Below are 24472 nucleotides of genomic sequence, written 5' to 3' on the forward strand. Positions count from 1 at the left end.
TATTGTGTAGCTTTGTGCTTAATTCAAAACAACAACAACAACAAACTTGTCATTTAGGTTTTATTGCATATAACGTAACTACTTTTATTTGAATTAATTTTGGAAAATTAATAAAAAATAAAGTGGTTGCAAGAATTATGAAAAATGTGTTAAAAGTGGATTACTTAAACATTTGTTAATTTTAGAAAGTATATTCATTTTTCTTTTCGTTTTTGTAAAGTGTCGCTTGTTCCTAGCTGAATTTGATTGGTTACATCACATTGTTCTATTCTGAGATATTGAATTGCGGTTGCTTAGCAAAATAGAACGTTTTTAACCGTTGTGGGAGAATCATTTAAACGTAAGTACTCTTAGTTATCTATAACAACATAAATTCGAGAAATTCAGAAAACTCTTGGTAATATCAAAAGCTTTACCATCCTTTTTACGTTTTTGAAAATCCAGAACTTTTATTTAGTTTTGTGTTTTTAATTTAGTGATTTATTGAGTTTTAAGTTTACGCTCTTCCAAACATTAGGCTTAAAATGGCTAATGTGATTAGAAAAAGCTTAAGAAATGGACTACAAAAGGTTCTATCAAAAATTGTAATGTAAGTATGTATGATTCACATAATTATGTTTGATTTATATTAATTTGAAAAATGTAGGCTACTATGTTTAACCAACACAATTTTCCTTTTACTATAATGGTATGAATTAACAGTGAATTTTTATTATGCATAAAAAGCGCTTCGTACGTCATAAATGATGCATCAAACAATCGAACTGCTTTCTGGAACATGTTCTCATTATGCGGTAAGTTACAGCTAATACTCTGTAGGTAGGAATTTTTACCAATTGCACAACTTCGTGCTTATCGAATATGAATTAGCTTATCATTTATCCATGAAAAAAAAAAAAGTTAGTCTGGTGCTGCAAAGGAGAATGTATTGAATCAAAAGCAAGGAATCAAACGAAAGTACAAAAACAAATATATCGAATACAGTTTTATCGCTTTGGAATCGGAACATTCTCAATTACCATTCTGCCTACTCTCCAATGCAGCTTTATCGAACGAGGCGCTTGTTCCTAGCAAAGTGAAGAGACACTTGGAAACAAAACATTCAGCTGTGAAGGATAGACCAAAAGATTACTTCGAGAATCTCGCGGCTCAACAACATGAGCGATCAAGGAAGCTTGTGAAATAGATGAAGCTGTCCGAAAAAGGATTGATTGCAAGTTATAAGGTTTTTCAGTTGTTGGCAAAACGCAAGAAAGCGCATATGGAGGCCAAATCAGTCATTGTGCCAGCATTAGCAATCATTGTTGAAACTATGCTTGGAACGGATGCTGCCAAAAAGGTTAAGTAAGTTCCACTGTCCAGTGACACAATTTCACTCAGAATTGTAGACTTATCGTTGGATTTGAAGGATCAAGTTTGTGAACACTTGGAAGCGCCTGAAGATGAATTGTCTCTGCTATGGTCTCTTGAAGTTGATGAATCTTCTGACGTTAGTGGAAAATCTCAAGTTCTGACTTTTGTTCGATTCATAAAAGATGGAAAATCGTAAACGAATACTAATTTTGCAAAGATTTAAAAAGTACAGGAAAGGCCAAGACATTTTCGAGTTGGTGAATGAAAACATTTTGCTCTTCAAATTACATTGGAATAACTGTGTCAGCGTTTGCACCGATGGCTGTTCTTCAATGTAAGGTAAAAAGAAGGGATTCGTCATTCTGGTGCGCCAACAAAATCCAAACATTAGGATTGTTCACTGCATGATACACAGAGAGGTGCTTGCCTCCAAATCTTTACTGAAAGATTTGCAGTCTGTTATGAATCAAGTTATTCAAGTAGTAAATTTCATCAAGTCTCGACTTTTCTCTCTTCTCTGTGAGACGATGGATTCAGACTACAAAAAGCTTTGTTTTTTGTTTGTTTTTGGAATTTCGCACAAAGCTACTCGAGGGCTATCTGTGCTAGCCGTCCCTAATTTAGCAGTGTAAGACTAGAGGGAAGGCAGCTAGTCATCACCACTCACCGCTAACTCTTGGACTACTCTTTTACCAACGAAAAGTGGGATTGACCGTCCCATTATAACGTCCCCACGGCTGAAAGAGCGAGCATGTTTAGCGGGACTCGGATGCGAACCAGCGACCCTCAGATTACGGCGCATGCCTTAACGCGCTCTGCCATGCCAGGCCCACAAAAAGCTGCTGTATCACACTGAAATTTGGTGGCTTTCGAAAGGACAGGTGTTAAAGCGTCTTGTCCAACTAAAAACTGAAGTAATTTCATTCTTGGAGGTTGAGGAAGCAGGTTTTGAATTTTCTTTTAATGATGAGATCTTGTGGCTGAAGGTTCAATTTCTCTGACTTGTTTGACAAATTAAATTCTCTGAAGTAAAGTCTCCAAGGACCATCTGAAAACATTATTACTGCAACATCCAAACTGAAGGCCTTCGATGAAAAGTTGACGCTGTGGAAGAATAAGATCTCGAAAGGAGTCCTTGATTGTTTTCCTTCCATTAACGAATGTCCCTCAAATTTTGAACACATTAAGCGATCTACCGCACTAAAACATTACTTCCCCGTCACTTGCTATCGATGAATATAACTGGGTGACCTATCCATTCGGAATCAACGAGACAACAAATCTTACAACTGAGGAGGAAGAACAGCTCATTGATTTACGAAATGACAAATTTTATCAGTCATTGTTTCCCGAAAAGAGCTTGGATGAGTTTTGGATCTCCATTAAAAATTCATATCCTGCAATCAGTTCAAAAGCAGTTGAAGTTCTGCTTTCATTTGCATCTTCGTGGTTTTGCGAAATTGGTTTTTCAGCATTGACTGAAATTAAAGCCACAAAGAGAGAGAGGCTTCTTATAGTCGATGAACAAATGCGAACTTGTTTGTCTATGTTAGAGCCTCGCTTCAATTTTATTTGCTCTCGGAAGCAGGCACAAGCGTCACATTGAAAATGTGTAAAAATAAAAAGTGTTAAATTTTCTGTTATACCACAAAATCGTTAACAAGCCTTAGAACGAAAATCACGGCCAAAGCAAGTGATAGTATTGTCAATGTGCAGATGACATTAATATCGCTTGCTTTGGCCGTGACTTTCGTTCTAAGGCTTTTAATTTTAACTCTTACCTATAACGTGTACCTAAAAAAAATCGTTAAGGCTTTCCAGGTTTGCCACAAAAATTTTCAGCTTGTCCTAGTGTGCCGCAAGTCAAAAAAGTTTGAGAACCACTGCTTTGTACAATATAAATTCATACTTTCATCTGGCTTTTACTGGAAATTAGTTAAAATACATTTTAATCTTGATATAGTTTAGTGACATGTTTGTTTGAACTAAGATTTCCTTTTATTTTTGTTTTAATAAAGCAGACAGCAGCAGCTCCATACATAAAATGCCATAAGTTTTTATGAGTGATTCAAACTAAGTGTGCATGTAAAAGTCATTCACTGGAGTACAAGGTGATTACAAAGAAAGTGCCACAGCTCAGCACATTATTTCTCACAAACAGCATGGGATAGGAAGTTGAAATTGTACAGGGTTGTGATGAGTATCATGTGAAAGGAAGGCCACTTTGATTTATTTCTGATTGGTATAAATGACTCTTTCGATTGCAGTGTAGTTCATTTAACCAACATGAAATTGACAAGTTTACAGATAGGTGAGCTAGTAAAGTGTAATTACACAATAGGCTACAACATTAAAGCAGTACTGAGGGAATTACAGAGTGCATAACATCTGCAGAGGACTTTATTCCAGTATTGTTGTTGTATAATTATAAAAGATATACAAGGAGATAGGTTGGATTTGTTATAAACCATATAGAGCTCATCAACACCTAGTTAGCTGACGCTGTTGCTGAGGTCTAAAAAAGTCAGCTCAAGTACATATGGATGCAGCAATGGATGTTTTGTTACCCTGTGTCAGGATTTGGCAACTTCAACTGTTCAATGAGCTCTTCAGTCAGCTTTGAAATGTTTCCTGAAATGCTGCATTATGTTTGAAGATTTAAAAAAAAATGAATTTAACCATTGTTAATTATATAAAAGACTGGGAGTTATTGAACATTTTCCTGCCAATGTGGTATTGACTGATGTAGCACATTTCACTCATTTTGAAATTGTCAACACATCCAACTGTATTATCTGGTTGGAAACTAATCCATATATAACATTTCCTAAACACCTTCATCATACTAAGATGACAGGGTGGTGTGGTTTTTACAGCTGACTTTATTACTAGATCATGACATTTCTGATACCCGTCAGCATGTGAAATGCAAACGTGTACATTTCATGCTGCAGGGTACTGTGAAATGAACATAACTAATGTTAGTTTCATCGACAGAATGTGGTGGAAATTATTGTTTTCATGCAGAATTGTGATTCTTCACCTATTGGTAACTGGTTGGAACATATCTTGCAGGAACCTGTTAAAGGCAGAATAATTTCACATTTCTCTTCTTGTGAGTTGCCAACTCATTCAATGGGCCTGACACTAGTTAACTTCTGTTTGTGGGACTGTCTGAAATTGTACATATATCATGCGGACTCAAAGATACAATATTCTGGGAAGTGGCCAGCATACCAAATAAGATTTGTGAACTTAATATGATGTTCATTGTTACCTTAATGCAATGCATTCTGGGTGCTAGGACAGCACATTTTTAACAGTTGTTATTATTGATCAGACATTATGTGGTGCTCTTAATGGCATCATATGACAACTTTGGCCTTTATATCCATGTAATATTCTTTATACCCCTGTGAAGTTTAACCTTCTTGTGCCATATTGGTTTTGAGATATGACATAATTACTGCAAAAAACTTTTTATAATCACAATTTCTTTTTGCGTATTTTGCAATTGGTTTATTATAATGTGAGAAAATATATTGGATTGTAGTGTTAAGTGCATTCTAAAATACTATAAATTCTATCAAAAGAAAACATTATGTGGTTTGATTATCTGATATCAGTAAAGAATGATGAAATTTTGACAACTTACGCATACTAATAAATCTAAATTTATGTTACTTTCCAATTGAGATAAGTCCACTTGTTTCTTTGGCAATATTGTAGGTACTTTGAAAATACATTGCTGATATAATGTTGCTTGTCATATATAGTTATAATAAAGGAAACTTGATACCTTCCTGATTCAGACATTGCTGTCAGAAATATTTTAAAGTTGGAGAGAAAAATTGGATGTCCTGTTTTTATTGATGGTAGATAGCAGAGTTGGAAAGGTTTATAACTTTTTCCAATTTTTATAGGTATAGCGATATATTCAAATGCTGGTATTTTAAGTTGGCATTTAGTTTCATCAGCATAAGAGGCCTTAAAGTCTTCACATGTGTATAAACAATGTGTGTGTGTTTTCTTATAGCAAAGCCACCTTGAGCTATCTGCTGATGTAAATCCATAGACTTACCATTGTACTAGTGGGGTGTGTGGAAAATGATCCTTAAAGAATGACAGTATGAACATTAGTGGATCCTAATGGTCAGAAGTATAGGTTGGTTGGCTTCACCTAACCTGAGCCAGCTTCTGCATAGGAACAAGTTTTGTAATCTTGGTTTCAATTTTTTTTTTATTGGAACTGAGTACTGTTTACGTTAGATGGTATTGGAGTGTTTGGATTTTGGCTGAAGGCTAAGCATGTTTGCCATTATCAAAGGAATGACAACAAAGAACAGCACAGCTGATAAGATATTGGTCAACAAAGTCACAGTGAAGCCAGTGGACTGAGAAAGTACACAGACACTGGGCATGTACATTCTATGGATGATTCGATTATGAGTACATGTGAACCTACATACCAGTATCACTTGACAGTAGTAGTCTCTTGATTATTCCACCCAAAGATAGATTTTTGAGAGGAGTGTAATAGTTATAACCTGGCAGTTATAACTTTTTCAACCTACACACTAGACTGACCATCTGATTAATAGGTATTCACCCAATTTTGTATTTTTAATCTGTTCTTTTACTGTTTAAGATCAAATTTTTGACCATTTTGGCTGTCATGTTCTCAAACTAGTCAGTGAAGTGAAGTTCCTTAGTGTGCTGAAGCTTTATAGTATTATAAAACTATTATATTTGTTTGAAAATAACAGTGGACATCCAGCACTTTCTTTTGGTAATGAACTAGATTTTCATATTGACCCAAAGACACGTGGATCCAGCCTGACATTCCACCTAGTAAAATCTATGCTAAAAGATGCATTGCCAGGTCATTCATTGGACATTTGGGACCTAACTGGTTCTGAAGTCTGGGGACCAAGCAGACCTAAGAGCCTTACACCTTATTGGACAGAGTGGCAGAATCCACTAATGATTAGCTAAGCATCACCTTTGTACCAGTGGTGCAGACATGGCAGCCAGCTTCCAAAACATTGTTATCAAGAAAGATGAATGGTAGGCCCTTCAGTATCAAGAACCCTTTCCTAAGTGTCTTATCATAATGTGTCTATAAACAATGAGCCACAAGTAGTGTACGTGCATTGGTCTGTGCAAAATATCACTATATCTCTAAGCCAGAGAAGCCCTGTGAGAGTTGAGGTTGTCCTAAAGGACAGCTGAATGTTGGGTGGCAGAGAAACATGTCTTCCAGAACTCAGTACCACAAATAACAAATACCACACCTTTGGAATCATTGTTGCTAGTAGCCAACAAACTGTAAAGATCTTATTGTCAGTAGTGTCATCAATAACAACAGAGGGATAAACAAAGGGATCACTGGACTACTGGCAGTGTTAAATATGAGGCCAGTGACCAAGAGGTTCTGAAGATTGCATCAATTGCAGATGATGGCTGACTTGTGAATGAAACCATCAACATTCATTGCCATAGTCCTGACAGTGATGCAAGTTCAATTTTTTAAAGTATGCACGTCAGGAAATATCCACAAAACTTGGACCATGTATACCTGCAAATATCTACTGCAGTAACACCACCAGCTGCTGACAGAGCTGGCTCAAGCCAGCCAAACTTTAGACTGAGCTAGAGAAATAATAAGAGACACCACAGCAGCCAAGTGGTGATCCACTGCCACTATAGAGGGTGTGATGTTGGATATGAAGTGTGAGTGATGAAAGCTAGACCTCATTTCTGCTGCTTAGGTTAGTATAAATTTTCCCCATGTGCAGGAGGTGGACAAAAAAAAGTTGCCTTTTTAATTTGTTATATCTTTTATTAGATAACAGAAAAATATCTAAAATGTACGTTTTTAGAACACACTTGATGAGATCTGTTCAAATATGATCTTAAATCCTAATTTTAACAATTGTAGGCAACTAGGAATAAGAATATCTAAGAAACTGTAGCAGGGTGCACATCACTTCTTATGATAAAATGTCACAAAAATCATAAAAAGTTTAGGTATTTACAAAAGCTATGTAAAAATTAGGATTTGATATCATATTTGAAAAAATAGCACATTCTAAAAACATAGTTTTTACAAATTTTCTATTATTTATTAAAAGACATAACAAATTAACATTTTAAAAGGGGCAACTTCTTTTGTTCACTCCCTGTATGTGTGTATATATATATTTAATTGAGTGATATATAAGCATTGTGGTATTTTCTCTTTTTATTATTTGCTTTTTCTCTTCTGATATATTGTTTTTGGTATTTAAGAATGAGTAATTGAATAAAGTATAAATAATTTGCAGTGGTTGGCTAGTGGGTTTGATTTATTTGGTTTTATAATGTAAACATACCAATTTCAGTACATATGTCCCTACATTTTTTTATTATAATCATTATGTTAGTACTGAATTTCTTCAAAAGATTAATTTGTTTAGTATGTATTATTAAGTGTTATTTTATATATACTTTATTATCTAAGTTAAAATTATGTACTAGTTTGAAGACAAGCCTGAATTAGGGGAGAGAGAAAAATATTGTGTGTACAAATAAATACATGTAATTTAAAAACAACAAGGAATATGCCAGTATGTTGAGACTGTCCTATCCACTGTACTAAACTTTAAAATAATAACAAAACACTCAAAGCCATCCCTTATTATTCAGATATGTAATGTGTCTTCCCTTTAACTTCCTTAGATTAACTGCATGTACTACATCTGAAAGCAATCCTTTTGAGAGGTCAGCTAACCTGTTAGAAAAATAAAGTTGTCTTAGTTAAAAACAACTGTTACATTTATAATTTCCCTTAACAGTCTTAAACACCTCAATCAGTATTTGACATAGTATGTTTTTGAATTTATAATTTGTTCTGTGTGTGTGTGTGTTCATATATATATACAGGTAGGTAATTTGATGTTGTTTAAGTTATCTTTCTCCTTACCATTGTATTGAGCTCACACCTATTCTGCTCATGGTGTAATGGGCCTCTTGATGAATCTGATGTTGCCTGTAAAGTGAGAAATATTGAGTTTAAACAGTCTGGTAGATAGTTTAAGCTCAATAAAATGATACTTATTTTTGTAGAAGAGACTGTTTATTGTTCCTTGGGCAAGTATACACACGCAATGTTTGTGTTAGTGAATTAATAAGGATTGTTTGTTTGTAGTTATTTTGAACCCAGTCTTTTTCTTTCATGAACTCAGTTACTAAGAGATTCTGTACTACTTCATTATATAAATATCTCATAGAATTTTCTATTATTAAGTTTCTGTATCCAATTTTTCTGATACTAACGCAGCTCTACTTGAACATAGTATATTATTAAAGATTCCACATAACTCACTGCATTAGCCTAAATTACACTCTAATAAAGATCTTATTATTAAGTACTGTATGGAAATCAGATATTATCAGTTGAAAGTTGTAAATCACTATTTATACTGATTGATTAATTAAATCTTAATTGTAAGTGTAACTCAAGATAGTTTATACAACTTCATAACTGGCTATTATTTCCAACAGTCTCTTTTTTTTAAATTTGCACTTTTTCTCTTTTCATTTTTGGTAATATATTAAGTTTCTTTACAGATGACCTAACGACAATTATGGCTGTTTTGTTTGTTGTTATTTTCAGGAAGTTCAAGTGTCTATCATAGGTTCTATTTCTTCACATGAGAAAAGTACAGCATTTACTCAAAGAGACTGCAGTGACTTGTCTGATAATCAAAAGTTTAAAACCACAAAACAAAGGGTATGTATTATCTATACCTGTGTATATATTTATATCTATTTGATATTTGCATATAAAGCAGTGTAAGGCTGTCAATAAAATATTCAGTTCCAGACCACATAGAAGACTGAATATTGTTTGTGAGTTTGTAAAATTTTTGTATAGAAATAATTATTTGTATTCACTATTTGTAATCATCATTTTAAATTGTATTGTTTTTTTGTATATAAAAGTATATTTGTGTTAACAAAGAAAATTGTGTGTATGTCTTGTTGGCAAGTATCATAAATTTGATACATGTTAATATTTATTTAAGTTCTAAATTAAAATGTCCAGGATATTTTTGAAATCATAATGTGTAACATACATAACATACTAAATCAGAGACTTGTCCAAGATAAATTATAATACGTAACAGGAGAACTCCAACGATTGGACTGTAACAAACAACAAGGAATAAGTGTTATATTAACACGAATTCTCTAGTTCTTTCTGTGACAAGTGACACATTAACATGACTATCTCTTGTTCTTTGTAACAAATGTTACATAAACACGAGTTCTCTTGTTCTTTGTAACTAGTGTTACATAAACATGAGTTCTCTTGTTCTTTCTAACAAGTGTTAGATTTTCATGAGTGTCTCTTGTTCTTTGTAACAAGTGTTATAATAACATGAGTGTCTCTTGCTCTATGTAACAAGTGTTACATAAAGATGATTGTCTCTTCTTTTTGTAACAAGTTTTATATTAGCATGAGTTCTCTTATTCTTTGAAACAAGTGTTATATTAACATCATTGTTTCTTGTTTTTTCTAACAAGTGTTACATAAACATGAGTGTCTCTCGTTCTTTGAAACAAGTGTTATATTAACATGATTGTCTCTTGTTCTTTGTAGCAAGTGTAATATAAACATGAGTTCTTTTGTTCTTTGTAACAAGTATGACATTAACATGAGTGTCTCTTGCTCTTTGTAACAAGTGTTATATTAACACGAGATATCCTCTTTGTAATAAGTGTTACATTAACATGAGGGTCTCTTGTTCTTGGTAACAAGTGTTATATTGACATGAGTTCACTTGTTCTTTTTAACAAGTGTTATATTGACATGAGTTCACTTGTTCTTTTTAACAAGTGTTACATTAACACGAGTGTTTCTTGTTCTTTGTAACAAGTTTTACAATAACACGAGTGTCTCTTGTTCTTTGTAACAACTGTTACATTAAAACGAGTGTCTCTTGTTTTTGTAACAAGTGTTACATTAACATGAATGTCTTGTTCTTTATTACAAGTGCTCTATTAACACGAGTCCTCTTTTTCTTTGTAGCAAGTGTTATTTTAACTGGAGTTCTCCTCTTGTTCTTTGCAATAAGTGTAAAATTAACATGAGTGTCTATTGTTCTTTGTAACAAGTGTTACATAAACGTGAGTGTCTTTTGTTCTTTGTAACAAGTGTTACATTAACATGAATGTCGTGTTCTTTGTAACAAGTGTTATATTGAGATGAGTGTCTCTTGTTCTTTTTAAACAAGTGTTAGATTAACATGATTGTTTCTTGTTCTTTGTAACAAGTGTTACACTAACATGAGTGTCTCGTGATATTTGTAACAAGTGTTACGTTAACATGAGTGTCTCGTATTCTTTGTAACAAGTGTTTCATTAACATGAGTTCTTTTGTTCTTTGTAACAAGTATGACATTAACATGAGTGTCTCTTGTTCTTTGTAACAAATGTTATATTAACACGAGTGTCTCTTGTTTTTTGTTACAAATGTCATATTGACATCAGTGTCTTGTTCTTTGTAACAAGTATTACATTTACATGAGTGTCTCTTTTTTGCAATAAGTGTTATATTAGCATGAGTCTCTTGTTCTTTGTAACGTGTTACATTGACTTGAGTGTCTTGTTCTTTGTAACAAGTGTTATATTAACACGAGTTCTCTTCTTTTTTGAGAAGTGTTACATTAACATGAGTGTCTTTTTCTTTGTAATAAGTGTTACACAAACACGAGTTCTCTTGTTCTTTGTAACAAGTGTTACATTAACACTAGTGTCTCGTGATATTTGTAACAAGTGTTAATTTAACACGAGTGTCTCGTATTTTTTGTAACAAGTGTTACATTGACTTGAGTGTTTTGTTCTTTGTAACAAGTTTTATATTAACATGTGTGTTTCTTATTCCTTGTAAGAAATGTTATATTGACATCAGTGTCTCTTGTTCTTTGTAATAAGTGTTACACAAACACGCGTTCTCTTGTTCTTTGTAATAAGTTTTACACAAACACGAGTTATCTTGTTCTTTGTAATAAGTTTTATGTTAACATGAGTGTCTTTTGTCCTTTGGAACAAGTGTTATATTAACATGAATGTTTTTCGTTTTTTGTAAGAAGTGTTAGATTAACACGAGTTTTCTTGTTCTTTGTAATAAATGTTACACTAACATGAGTGTCTCTTTCTGTGTAACATATGTTACATTAACACGTGTGTTTCTTGTTCCTTGTAAGAAGTGTTATATTGACATCAGTGTCTCTTGTTCTTTGAAACGTGTTAGATTAAAATGATTGTTTCTTGTTCTTTGTAACAAGTATTACAGTAACATGAATGTCTCCTGTTCTTTGTGACAAGCGTTACATAAACACGAGTTCTCTTGTTCTGTGTAATAAGTGTTATATTAACATGAGTGTCTCGTGATATTTGTAACAAGTGTTACGTTAACATGAGTTTCTCGTATTCTTTGTAACAAGTGTTTCATTAACACGAGTTCTCTTGATTTTTGTAAATGTTACATAAACATGAGTGTCTCTTGTTCTTTGGAACAAATGTTAAATTAACACGAGTGTCTCTTGTTCTTTGTAACAAATGTTATATTGATATCAGTGTCTTGTTTTTTTGTAACAAGTATTGCATTTACATCAATGTCTCTTTTTTTGTAACAAGTGTTACATTAACATGAGTGTCGTGTTCTTTGTAACAAGTGTTATATTAATGAGTTTCTCTTGTTGTTTGTAACAAGTGTTATATTAATGAGTGTCTCTTGTTGTTTGTAACAAGTGTTACCTAAACATGAGTGTTTTGTTCTTTTAACAAGTATTACATTAACAGGAGTGTCTCTTGTTTTTGTAACAAGTGTTACATTAACACGAGTTTTCTTTTTCTTTGTAACAAGTGTTCTGTTAACACCATTGTCTCTCGTTCTTTTTAACAAGTGTTACATTAACACGAGTTCTCTTGTTCTTTGCAAAAGTGTTATGTTAACATTATTGTCTCTTTTTCTTTGTAGCAAGTGTTATATTAACATGAGACCTCTTGTTCTTTGTAACATGTGTTACGTAAACATCAGTGTCTCTTGTTCTTTTTAACAAGTGTTACATTAACATGAGTGTCTCTTGTTCTTTGTAAACAAGTGTTAGATTAACATGATTGTTTCTTGTTCTTTGTCACAAGTGTAATATTATCACGAGTTCTCTTGTTCTTTGTAAAAGTGTTATGTTAACATTATTCTCTCTTGTTCTTTGTAGCAAGTATTATATTAACACGAGATCTCTTTTCTTTGTAACAAGTGTTACGTAAGCATGAGTGTCGCTTGTTCTGTTTAACAAGTGTTATATTAACATGAGTGTCTCTTGTTCTTTGTAACAAGTGTTATATTGAGATGAGTGTCTCTTGTTCTTTTTGACAAGTGGTACATTAACATGAGTGTCTCTTTTTCTTTGTAATAAGTGTTACACAAACACGAGTTCTCTTGTTCTTTGAAACGTGTGAGATTAACACGAGTTTTTTGTTCTTTGTAAGAAGTGTTATATCTTTACGATTTCTCTCGCTATCTTTGTAAAAATTGTTACATTAACATGAGTTTCATTTGTTCTTTGTAGTAAGTGTTATATTAACACGATTTCTTTTGTTTTTTGTAACAAGTGTTATATTAACTGGAGTTCTCTTGTTCTTTGCAATAAGTGTAAAATTAACATGAGTGTCTCTTATTCTTTGTAACAAGTATTACACAAAGGTGTCTTTTGTTCTTTGTAACAAGTGTTATATTAATATGAGTGTCTCTTGTTCTTTGCAACAAGTGTTACCTAAATTTGAGTGTTTTGTTCTTTTAACAAGTATTACATTAACAGGAGTGTCTCTTGTTTCTTGTAACAAGTGTTAGATTAACACGAGTTTTCTTTTTCTTTGTAACAAGTGTTCAATTAACACGATTGTCTCTTGTTCTTTGTAGCAAGTGTTATATTAACACTAGATCTCTTGTTCTTTGTAACAAGTGTTACGTAAACAAGAGTGTCTCTTCTGTTTAACAAGTGTTACATTAACATTAGTGTCTCTTGTTCTTTGTAACAAGTGTTATATTGAGACGAGTTCTCTTGTTCTTTTTAACAAGTGTTACATTGACACGAGTTATCTTGTTCTTTTTAACAAGTGTTACATTAACATAAGTGTCTCTTCTTCTTTGTCACAAGTGTAATATTATCACGAGTTCTCTTGTTCTTTGTAAAAGTGTTATGTTAACATTATTCTCTCTTGTTCTTTGTAGCAAGTGTTATATTAACACGAGGTCTCTTGTTCTTTGTAACAAGTGTTACGTAAGGATGAGTGTCGCTTGTTCTGTTTGACAAGTGTTATATTAACATGAGTGTCTCTTGTTCTTTGTAACAAGTGTTATATTGAGATGAGTGTCTCTTGTTCTTTTTGACAAGTGTTACATTAACATGAGTCTCTTTTTCTTTGTAATAAGTGTTACACAAACACGAGTTCTATTGTTCTTTGAAAAATGTGTGAGATTAACACGAGTTCTTTTGTTCTTTGTAAGAAGTGTTATATTATCACGATTTCTCTCGCTATCTTTGTAAAAATTGTTACATTAACATGAGTTTCATTTGTTCTTTGTAGTAAGTGTTATATTAACTGGAGTTCTCTTGTTCTTTGCAATAAGTGTAAAATTAACATGAGTGTCTCTTATTCTTTGTAACAAGTGTTACACAAACGTGAGTGTTCTTTGTAACAAGTGTTACACAAACGTGAGTGTCGTGTTCTTTTAACAAGTATTACATTAACAGGAGTGTCTCTTGTTTTTTTTAACAAGTGTTACATTAACATGAGTGTCTCTTGTTCTTTTCAAACAAGTGTTACATTAACACGAGTGTCTCGTGATATTTGTAACGTGTTAATTTAACACGTGTCTCGTATTCTTTGTAACAAGTGTTTCATTAACACGAGTTCACTTGTTCTTTGTAACAAATGTTATATTGACATCAGTGTCTTGTTCTTTGTAACAAATGTTATATTAACACGAGTGTCTCTTGTTCTTTGTAACAAATGTTATATTGACATCAGTGTTTTGTTCTTTGTAACAAGTATTACATTTACATGAGTGTCTCTTTTTTAACATGTGTTATATTAACACGAGTTCTCTTGTTCTTTGCAATAAGTGTTATATTAACATGAGTCTCTTGTTGTTTGTAACAAGTGTTACATTGACTTGAGTGTCTCTTGTTCTTTGTAACAAGTGTTACATTAACATGAGTGTCTCGTGATATTTGTAACAAGTGTTACGTTAACATGAGTGTCTCGTATTCTTTGTAACAAGTGTTTCATTAACACGAGTTCTCTTGTTCTTTGTAAATGTTACATAAACATGAGTGTCTCTTGTTCTTTGTAACAAATGTTATATTAACACGAGTGTCTCTTGTTCTTTGTAACAAATGTTATATTGACATCAGTGTTTTGTTCTTACTAACAAGTATTACATTTACATTAGTGTCTCTTTTTTGTAACAAGTGTTATATTAACACGAGATCTCTTGTTCTTTGTAACAAGTGTTACGTAAACATGAGTGTCTCTTGTTCTTTTTAAGATGTGTTACATTAACATGTCTTGTTCTTTTTAAACAAGTGTTAGATTAACATGATTGTTTCTTGTTCTTTGTAACAAGTGTTGCATAAACGTGAGTGTCATGTTCTTTGTAACAAGTGTTATATTAATGAGTGTCTCGTGATATTTGTAACAAGTGTTATATTAATGAGTGTCTCGTGATATTTGTAACAAGTGTTATATTAATGAGTGTCTCGTGATATTTGTAACAAGTGTTAATTTAACACGAGTGTCTCGTATTTTTTGTAACAAGTGTTACGTTAACATGTGTCTCGTATTCTTTGTAACAAGTATTACATTTACATGAGTGTCTCTTTTTTTTAACATGTGTTATATTAACACGAGTTCTTTTGTTCTTCGCAATAAGTGTTATATTAACATGAGTCTTTTGTTGTTTGTAACAAGTGTTACATTGACTTGAGTGTCTCTTGTTCTTTGTAACAAGTGTTACATAAACAGGAGTTCTTTTGTTCTTTGTAAGAAGTGTTATATTATCACGATTTCTCTCTCTATCTCTGTAAAAATTGTTACATTAACATGAGTGTCTTTTGTTCTGTGTAATAAGTGTTATATTAACACGAGTTCTCTTGTTTTTTGTAACAAATGTTATATTAACAGGAGTGTTTCTTGTTCTTTGTAACAAGTGTTACATAAACGTGTGTGTCTTTTGTTCTTTGTAACAAGTTACATTAACACGTTCTCTTGTTGTTTGTGACAAGTGTTACTATAACACGAGTTTCTTTGTTTTTTGTAGCAAGTGTTACATTAACATGATTGTCTTGTTCTTTATTATAAGTGCTCTATTAACACGAGTTCTCTTTTTCTTTGTAGCAAGTGTTATTTGAACTGGAGTTCTCTTCTTTGCAATAAGTGTAAGATTAACAGGAGTGTCTCTTGTTCTTTGTAACAAGAGTTACCTAAACATGAGTGTTTTGTTCTTTTAACAAGTATCACATTAAGAGTAGTGTCTCTTGTTTTTTGTAACAAGTGTTACATTAACACGAGTACTCTTGTTTTTTGTAAAAGTGTTATGTTAACATTATTGTCTCTTGTTCTTTGTAACAAGTGTTATATTGACATTAGGTCTCTTGTTCTTTTTAACAAGTGTTATATTGACATCAGTGTCTTTTTCTTTGTAACAAGTGTTACATTTACATGAGTTCTTTTTCTTTGTAACAAGTGTTACATTTACATGAGTTCTTTTTTTGTAACATGTGTTACATTGACATGTCTCTTGTTCTTTGTAACAAGTGTTATATTAACACGAGTTCTCTTGTTCTTCTCAATAAGTGTAAAATTAACATGAGTCTCTTCTTCTTTGTAACAAGTGTTACATTGACTTGAGTGTGTCTTGTTCTTTGTAACAAGTGTTATATTAACACGAGTTCTCTTGTTCTTTTTCACAAGTGTTACATTAACATGAGCGTCTTTTGTTCTTTGGAAGAAGTGTTATATTAACCTGAATGTTTTCCGTTTTTTCTTAGAAGTGTTATATTAACACGAGTTTTCTTGTTCTTTGTAATAAGTGTTACACTGACGAGTGTCTTTTTCTGTGTAACAAGTGTTACATTAACATGTGTGTCTCTTTTTTTCTTGTAACAAGTGTTATATTGCCATCAGTGTCTCTTTTTCTTTGAAACGTGTTAGATTAATATGATTGTTTCTTGTTCTTTGTAACAAGTGTTACAGTAACATGAAAGTTTCTTGTTCTTTGTAACAAGTGTTATATAAACAGGAGTTATTTTGTTCTTTGTAACAAGTGTTGTATCAACACGATTTCTCTTTTTTCTTTGTAAGAAGTGTTACATTAATATGAGTGTCTCTTGCTCTTTGTAACAAGTGTTAGATTAACACAACTGACTTGTTTTTTGTAACAAGTGTTACATTAACATGAATGTCTTGTTCTTTATTACAAGTGCTGTATTAACACGAGTTCTCTTGTTCTTTGTAGCAAGTGTTATATTAATTGGAGATCTCTTGTTCTTTGCAATAAGTGTAAAATTAACCTGAGTGTTTCTTTTTCTTTGTAACAAGTGTTACATAAACGTGAGTGTCTTTTGTTCTTTGTAACAAATGTTACATAAACGCGAGTGTCTTTTGTTCTTTGTAACAAGTATTACAGTGACATGAGTGTCGTGTTTTTTGTAACAAGTACTTTTTTAACGTAAGTGTTTCATGTTCTTTGTAACAAGTGTTAAATTAACACGAGTGTGTATTATTTATTTTTAACAAGTGTTTCATTAACACGAGTTCTCTTGTTCTTTGTAACAAGTGTTATATTGACCTGAGGTCTCTTGTTCTTCGTAACAAGTGTTATATTAACATGTCTTTTGTTCTTTGTAACGTGTTACATAAACATGAGTGTCTCTTGTGTTTTTTTACAAGTGTTATATTAATACGAGTTCTCTTGTTCTTTGTAACAAGTGTTATGTTACCAGGAGTTTTCTTTTCTTTGTAACAAGTGTTCAATTAACACGATTGTCTCTCTTCCTTTTTAACAAGTGTTCCATAAACACGAGATCTCTTGTTCTTTGTAGCAACGGGAAATGTTTCTAGGAAAGTGGTAAGCAGTGGGGGAAATGTCTATCAACGGGGGTAAGCAGTGGGGGAACTTTCCCTAGCAATGGTGGTAAACAGTGGAGGAAATGTCCCTTCCAATGGGGAGTAAACACAGGGGAATGTTCCTAGCAACGGGGTAAGCACTGGGGGAAAAGTCCCTAATAATGGGTGTAATCACTTGGGGAAATGTTCATAGCAATCGTAGGGAAGCAATAGGGGAAATGTCATTAGCAACTGGGGTAAGCAGTGCCCTAAATGTCCCTAGCAATGGTTATAAGCACTGAAAAATATGTCCGTAGCAACGGGTTAAGCATTGGTGGAAAAGTCCCTAGTAATTGGGGTAATTACTCGGGGAAGTCCCTAGTAACAGGGGTAATCACTTGGGGAAATGTCCATAGCAATGGGAGGGAAGCAATAGGGGAAATGTCCCTAGCAACGGGGGTAAGCAGTTGGGAAAATTTCCCTACCAACTGTGGTAAGCAGTGGAAGAAATATCCCCTGTAACGGAGGTAAACACTTGGGAAATGTCGTTAGTAACGGGGGTAAGCAGTGGGGAAAATGTCCCTAGCAACCGTGTGTATTCAATTGGGGAATGTACCTCTCAACGAGGGAAAACAGTGAAGGAAATTTTCCTAGCAATGGGGGGAAAGTAGTATGGAAAATGTCCCTAGTAATGGGGTTAGGTGTGGGGGGAAATTCCTAAGAACTGGTGTAATCAGTGTCCAAAATGTCTCTATCAACTGGGCTAAGCAGTAGGGGAAATGTCCTTAGCAAAATGGGTAAGCAGTGGGGGAAATGTCCATAGCAATGGTTGTAAGAACTGGGGGAAATGCACCTAGTAACGGAAGAAAGAAGTAAGGTAAAGGACCCTAGCAACGGTGGTACGCTCTTGGGGAAAGTCTATAGTAACGGGGTAATCACTGGGTGAAATGTCCCTAGCAACGGGGGGAAAGTAGTAGGGAAAATGTTTCTAGCAATTGGAGTAAGCAGTGTCAGGTAACTCTCTAGCATCGGGGGTAAGAAGTGGGGGAAATGACTAACAACGGGGGTAAGAAGTGGGGGAAATGACTAGTAACGGTGGTAAGAACTGGGGGAAATGTCACTAGTAACGGGTGGTAAGAAGTCGGGGAAATGTCCCTCGCAACTGTTGTAAGAAATGGGGGAAATGTACCTAGTAATGGGGGAAAGAAGTGGGTTAAAGGACCCTAGCAACAGGGGCAAGCTCTTTGGGAAATGTCCTTAGCAACTGGGTAAACAGTGGGGTAAATGTCCCTAGCTATGGGGTAAACAGTGGTGGAAAAATCCCTACAAACTGGTGTAAGCAGTGTCCAAAATGTCCCTAGCAACGGGTGGTAAGAAGTGGGGGAAATGTCTTTAGCAACGGTGGTAAGATCTGGGGGAAATGTACCTAGTAACGGGGGAAAGAAGTGGGGTAAAGGTCCATAGTAATGGGAATATGCTCTTAGGGAAATGTCCTTAGGAACTTGGGTAAACAGTGGGGGAAATGTCCCTAGCAACGGCGAATAAACTCAGGGGAAATGCCCTTAGCAACAATTGTAAGCAGTGGTGGAAATTTCCCTATCAATGGGGTAAGAAGTGTGGGAAAAGTTCCTAGGAATGGGGGTAATCAGAATCGGAAATGTCCCTAGCAGGGGTGTAAACAGGTTGGGAAATGTCTCCAGAAACGGGGGGTAAGCAGGGGGAAAGTACCCTAACAACGAGTGGTAAGCAGTGGGAGAAATGTCCATAGCAGACGGAAAAGCAGTGTAGGAAATGTCTCTAGTAACTGGGGTAAGCAGTGGGGGAAATATCTTTAGCAACAGGGGTAAGCATTGCCAGAAATGTCCCCAGCAACGGGGTACGCAGTGGGTAAAATGTCCCTATGAAACGGGTGTATTTAGTCGGGGAATGTGCCTCTCAACGGGTGTAAACAGTGAAGGAAATGTCCCTAGCAATGGGGGGAAAGTAGTAGGGAAAATGTTTCTAGCAATGGGGTAAGCAGTGTCAGATATCTCTCTTGCAACGGGGATAAGGAGTGGGGGAAATGTCTCTAGCAACGGGGGTAAGCAGTGGGGGAACTTTCCCTAGCAATGGTGGTAAACAGTGGAGGAAATGTCCCTACCAATGGGGAGTAAACACAGGGGAATGTCCCTAGTAACGGTTGTAAGCACTGGAAAAAATGTCCCTAGCAACGGAGTAAGCACTGGGGGAAAGTCCCTAGTAATGGGGGTAATCACTGGGGTAAAGTGCCTAGTAATGGGGCTAATCACTGGGGTAAAGTCCCTAGTAACGGGGGTAATCACTTGGGGAAATGTCCATAGCAATGGGAGGGAAGCAATAGGGGAAATGTCATTAGCAACTGGGGTAAGCAGTGCCCGAAATGTCCCTAGCAACGGGGTAACCACTGGGGGAAAGTCCCTAGTAATGGGGGTAATTACTGGGGGAAAGTCCCTAGCAACGGTGGTAAGAACTGGGAAAATCTTCCTAGCAACCTGGTGTATTCAGTCGGGGAATGTGCCTCTCAATGGGGGTAAACAGTGAAAGAAATTCCCCTAGCAACGGGGGAAAGTAGTAGGGAAAATGTCCCTATCAATGGCGTAAACAGTGGTGGAAAAATCCCGAAGAAACTGTCTAAGCAGTGTCCAAAATGTCCCTAGCAACTTTGGCAAGCAGTAGGGGAAATGTCCTTAGCAACAAGGGTATGCAGTGGGGGAAATGTTTCTAGCAATGGTGGTAAAAACTGTGGGAAATGTACCTAGCAACGTTGGTAAGAACTGGGGAAAATGTACCTAGTAACGGGGGAAAGAAGTGGAGTAAATGTCCCTAGCAATGAGAATATGCTCTTATGAAAATGTCCTGAGGAACTGGTGTAAACAGTGGGGGAAATGTCCCTAGCAACTTGGCGTATTCAGTCAAGCAATGTGCCTCTCAACGAGGGTAAACAGTGAAGGACATGTCCCTGGCAAAGGTGGGAAAGTAGTAGGGAAAATATCTCTAGCAATGGGGTAAGCAGTGGGGGTAAAATCCCTAAGAACTGGTGTAAGCAATGTCCAAAATGTCACTAGCAATGGGGGTAAGCAGTAGGGGAAATGTCCTTAGTAACAAGGGTAAGCAGTGGGTGAAATGGCCCTAGCAATGGTGGTAAACAGTATAGGAAATGTCCCTAGCAACGGAGGTAAGAACTGGGGGAAATTTTCCTAGTAACGGGGGAAAGAAGTGGGGTAAATGTCCCTAGCAACTGGGGCAAGCAGTAGGGGAAATGTCCTAAGCAACAAGGGTATGCAGTGTGGGAAATGTCCCTAGCAATGGTGGTAAACAGTATAGGAAATGTCTTTAGCAATGGGTGGTAAGAAGTTGAGGAAATGACTACCAACGGTGGTAAGAACTGGGGGAAATGTCACTAGTAACGGGTGGTAAGAAGTAGGGGAAATGTCCATAACAACTGTTGTAAGAACTGGGGGAAATGTACCTAGTAACGGGGTAAAGTAGTGGATTAGTGGATCTGTAGTAACGGGGGTAAGCTCTTTGGGAAATGTCCTTAGCATCTGGGGTAAGCAGTGGGGGGAATGTCCCTTGCAACAAGGGTAAGCAGTGGGGGAAACTTCCCTAGCAATGGGGTAAGAAGTGTGGGAAATGTTGTTAGGAATGGGGTAATTAGAATTGGAAATGTCCCTAGCTGGGGGGTAAAGAGTGTAGGAAATGTCTTTAGTGACTGGGTTAAGCAGTGCCAGAAATGTACACAGCAATGGGAATAATCACTTGTGAAATGTCCCTAGAAACTGTGGTAAGAACTGGGAGAAATGTACCTAGTAATGGGGGAAAGAAGTGGTGTAAAGGTCCCTAGCAATGGGAATATGCTCTTAGGGAAATGCCCTTAGGAACTGGGGTAAACAGTGGCGGAAATGTCCCGAGCAACTGTGGAAAGCAGTGCCCGAAATGTCTCTAGCAACGAGATAAACAGGTTGCGAAATTTCTCTGGAAACGGTGGTAAGCAGGTGAGAAATGTTGTTAGCAACGGGTGGTAAGCAGTAGGGGAAATGTCCCTTGCAATGGGGTAAGAAGTGTGGGAAATGTCTCTAGTAACCAGGGTAAGCAGTGCCAGAAATGTCCCCAACAACAAGGGTAAGGACTTGGGAAATGTCGTTAGCTACGGGGGTAAGCAGTGTGCAAAATGTCCCTAGCAACTTGGCGTATTCAATCAAGCAATGTGCCTCTCAACGAGGGTAAACAGTGAAGGACATGTCCCTAGCAAAGGTGGGAAAGTAGTACGGAAAATATCTCTAGCAATGGAGTAAGCAGTGGGGGGAAAATCCCTAAGAACTGGTGTAAGCAATGTCCAAAATGTCACTAGCAATGGTGGTAAGCAGTAGGGGAAATGACCTTAGCAACAAGGGTAAGCAGTGGGTGAAATGGCCCTAGCAATGGTGGTTAAACAGTGTAGGTAATGTCCCTAGCAACGGAGGTAAGAACTGGGGGAAATTTTCCTAGTAACGGGGGAAAGAAGTGGGGTAAATGTCCCAAGCAACAGGGGTAAGCTCTAAGGGAAATGTTTTTAGCAACTAGGGTAAACAGTGGGGAAATGTCCCTAGCAATGGGTGGAAAGCAGTGGGGGAAATGTCCCTAGCAGAGGGATAAGCAGTGTAGGAAATGTCTAGTAACCGGGGTAAGCAGTGGGGGAAATGTCTTTAGCAACAGGGTGTATTCAGTCGGGAAATGTGCCTCTCAACGGGGGTAAACAGTGAAGGAAATGTCCCTAGCAGTGTGGGAAAGTAGAAAGGAAAATGTCCCTAGCTATGGGGTAAGCTGTGGTGGAAAAATCCTTACGAACTGGTGTAAGCAGTGTCTAAAATGTCCCTAGCAACGGGTGGTAAGAAGTGGGGGAAATGTCCCTAGCAACGGTGGTAAGAAGTGGGGGAAATGTCCCTAGCAACGGTGGTAAGATGTGGGGGAAATGTACCTAGTAACGGGGGAAAGAAGTGGGGTAAAGGTCCTAAGTAATGGGAATATGCTCTTAGGGAAATGTCCTTAGGAACTGGGGTAAGCAGTGGGGGAAAAATCCCTTAGAAATTTTGTAAGCAGTGTCCAAAATGTCCCTAGCAACTGGGGTAAGCAGTAGGGTTAATTTCCCTAGCAACGGAATAAACAGGTTTCGAAATTTCGCTAGAAACGGGGGTAAGCAGGTTGAAAGGTTGTTAGCAACGTTTGGTAAGTAGTAGGGAAAATGTCCCTAGTAATGGGGGAAAATCTTTAAGAACTGGTGTAATCAGTGTCCAAAATGTCTCTATCAACTGGGGTAAGCAGTAGGGGAGATGTCCTTAGCAATTGGGGTAAACAGTGTGGGAAATATCTCTAGTAACCAGTGTAAGCAGTGCCAGAAATGTCCCCAACAACAAGGGTAAGAATTTGAGAAATATCGTTAACAACGGTGGTAAGCAGTGCCAGAAATGTACCCAGAAATGGGAATAAGCACTTGGGAAATGTCCCGAGCAACTGGTGTAAGCAGTGCCCGAAATATCCCTAGGAACGGGATAAACAGGTTGCGAAATTTCTCTAGTAACTGGGGTAAGCAGTAGGGGATATATCTTTAGCAACAGGGTGTATTCAGTCGGGAAATGTCCCTAGCTATGGGGTAAGCAGTGTCCAAAATGTCCCTAGCAACGGGGGTAAGAATTAGGGGAAATGTCCCTAGCAACGGGTGGTAAGAAGTGGGGGAAATGTCCCTAGCAACGGTGGTAAGAACTGGGGAAAATGTACCTAGTAACGGGGGAAAGAAGTGGAGTAAAAGTCCCTAGCAATGGGAATATGCTCTTAGGGAAATGTCTTTAGGAACTGGGGTAAGCACTGGGGAAATGTCTCGAGCAACTGGGGTAAGCATGCCCGAAATGTCCCTAGCAACGGGATAAATGGGTTGTGAAATTCCTCTAGAAACAGGGGTAAGGAGGGAGAAAGGTTGTTAGCAACGGGTGGTAAGCAGTAGGGGAAATCTCCCGACCAATGGGGTAAGAAGTGGGAAATGTCTCTAGTAATCGGGGTAAGCAGTGGGTAAAATGTCCCTAGCAACTGGGTGTATTCAGTCGGGGAATGTGCCTCTCTACGGGGATAAACAGTAAATTAAATGTCTCTAGCAACGGGGGAAGGTAGTAGGGTAAATGTCCCTAGCAATGTGGGTAAGCAGTGTCGGATATGTTTCTAGCAACAGGTGGTAAGAAGTGGGGAAATGTCCCTAGCAACTGTGGTAAGAATTGGGGGAAATGTACCTGGTAACGGGGGAAAGAAGTAAGGTAAAGGACCCTAGCAACGGGGGTAAGCTCTTGGGCAAATGATCTTAGCAACTGGGGTAAACAGTGGGGGAAATGTTCGTAGCAATGGGGGTAAGTATTGGGGGAACTTTCCATAGCAACTGTCGTAAACAGTGGAGGAAATATCCCTAGCAACGGGGAATAAACAAAGGGGAAATGTTCCTTGCAACTCGTGGTAAGAAGTGGAGGAAATGTCCCTAGCTATGGTGGTAAGCTCTGGGGAAAATGTTCCTTGCAATGGGGTAAGCACTGGGGGAATTGTCATAGCAACCAGGGTAAGCAGTGTGAGATTTGTTTCTAGCAAATGGGGAAAGCAGTGTCCAAAATGTTTCTAGCAAAGGGGTAAGTAGTGGGGTTAATTTCCCTAGCTACGGGGTTAACAGGTTGGGATATGTCTCTAGAAACGGGGTGTAAGGAGGGGGAAAGGTCCCTAGCAACGGGTGGTAACCAGTGGGGGAAATGTCCACAGCTATGGGGTTAGAAATGTGAAAAATGTTCTTAGGAATGGGAGTAAGCTGAGTCGGAAATGTCCCTAGCAGAGGTATAAGCAGTGTAGGAAATGTCTCTAGTAACTGGGGTAAGCAGTGGGGAAAATGTCTTTAGCGACAGGGTGTATTCAGTCGGGAAATGTGCCTCTCAAC

The 24472-nt window shown here is 36.6% G+C and overlaps 1 long non-coding RNA gene across 5 annotated transcripts in view; it reads left to right on the forward strand.

Annotated features, from left to right (window-relative positions):
- Positions 1-217: 217 nt before the first annotated feature.
- LOC143226259 (uncharacterized) overlaps positions 218-24472 on the forward strand; it is a 61734-nt gene continuing 37479 nt past the window's right edge. For all 5 annotated transcript variants that reach the window (XR_013014463.1, XR_013014459.1, XR_013014460.1 and 2 more), the window contains exons 1-2: positions 218-340; positions 9011-9127. This is a non-coding gene — a long non-coding RNA (uncharacterized LOC143226259). The remainder of the gene's footprint in view (positions 341-9010; positions 9128-24472) is intronic.

The sequence above is a fragment of the Tachypleus tridentatus genome, chromosome 9 (genome assembly GCF_004210375.1).
Source record: "Tachypleus tridentatus isolate NWPU-2018 chromosome 9, ASM421037v1, whole genome shotgun sequence".
In the NCBI taxonomy this organism is placed as follows: domain Eukaryota; kingdom Metazoa; phylum Arthropoda; class Merostomata; order Xiphosura; family Limulidae; genus Tachypleus; species Tachypleus tridentatus.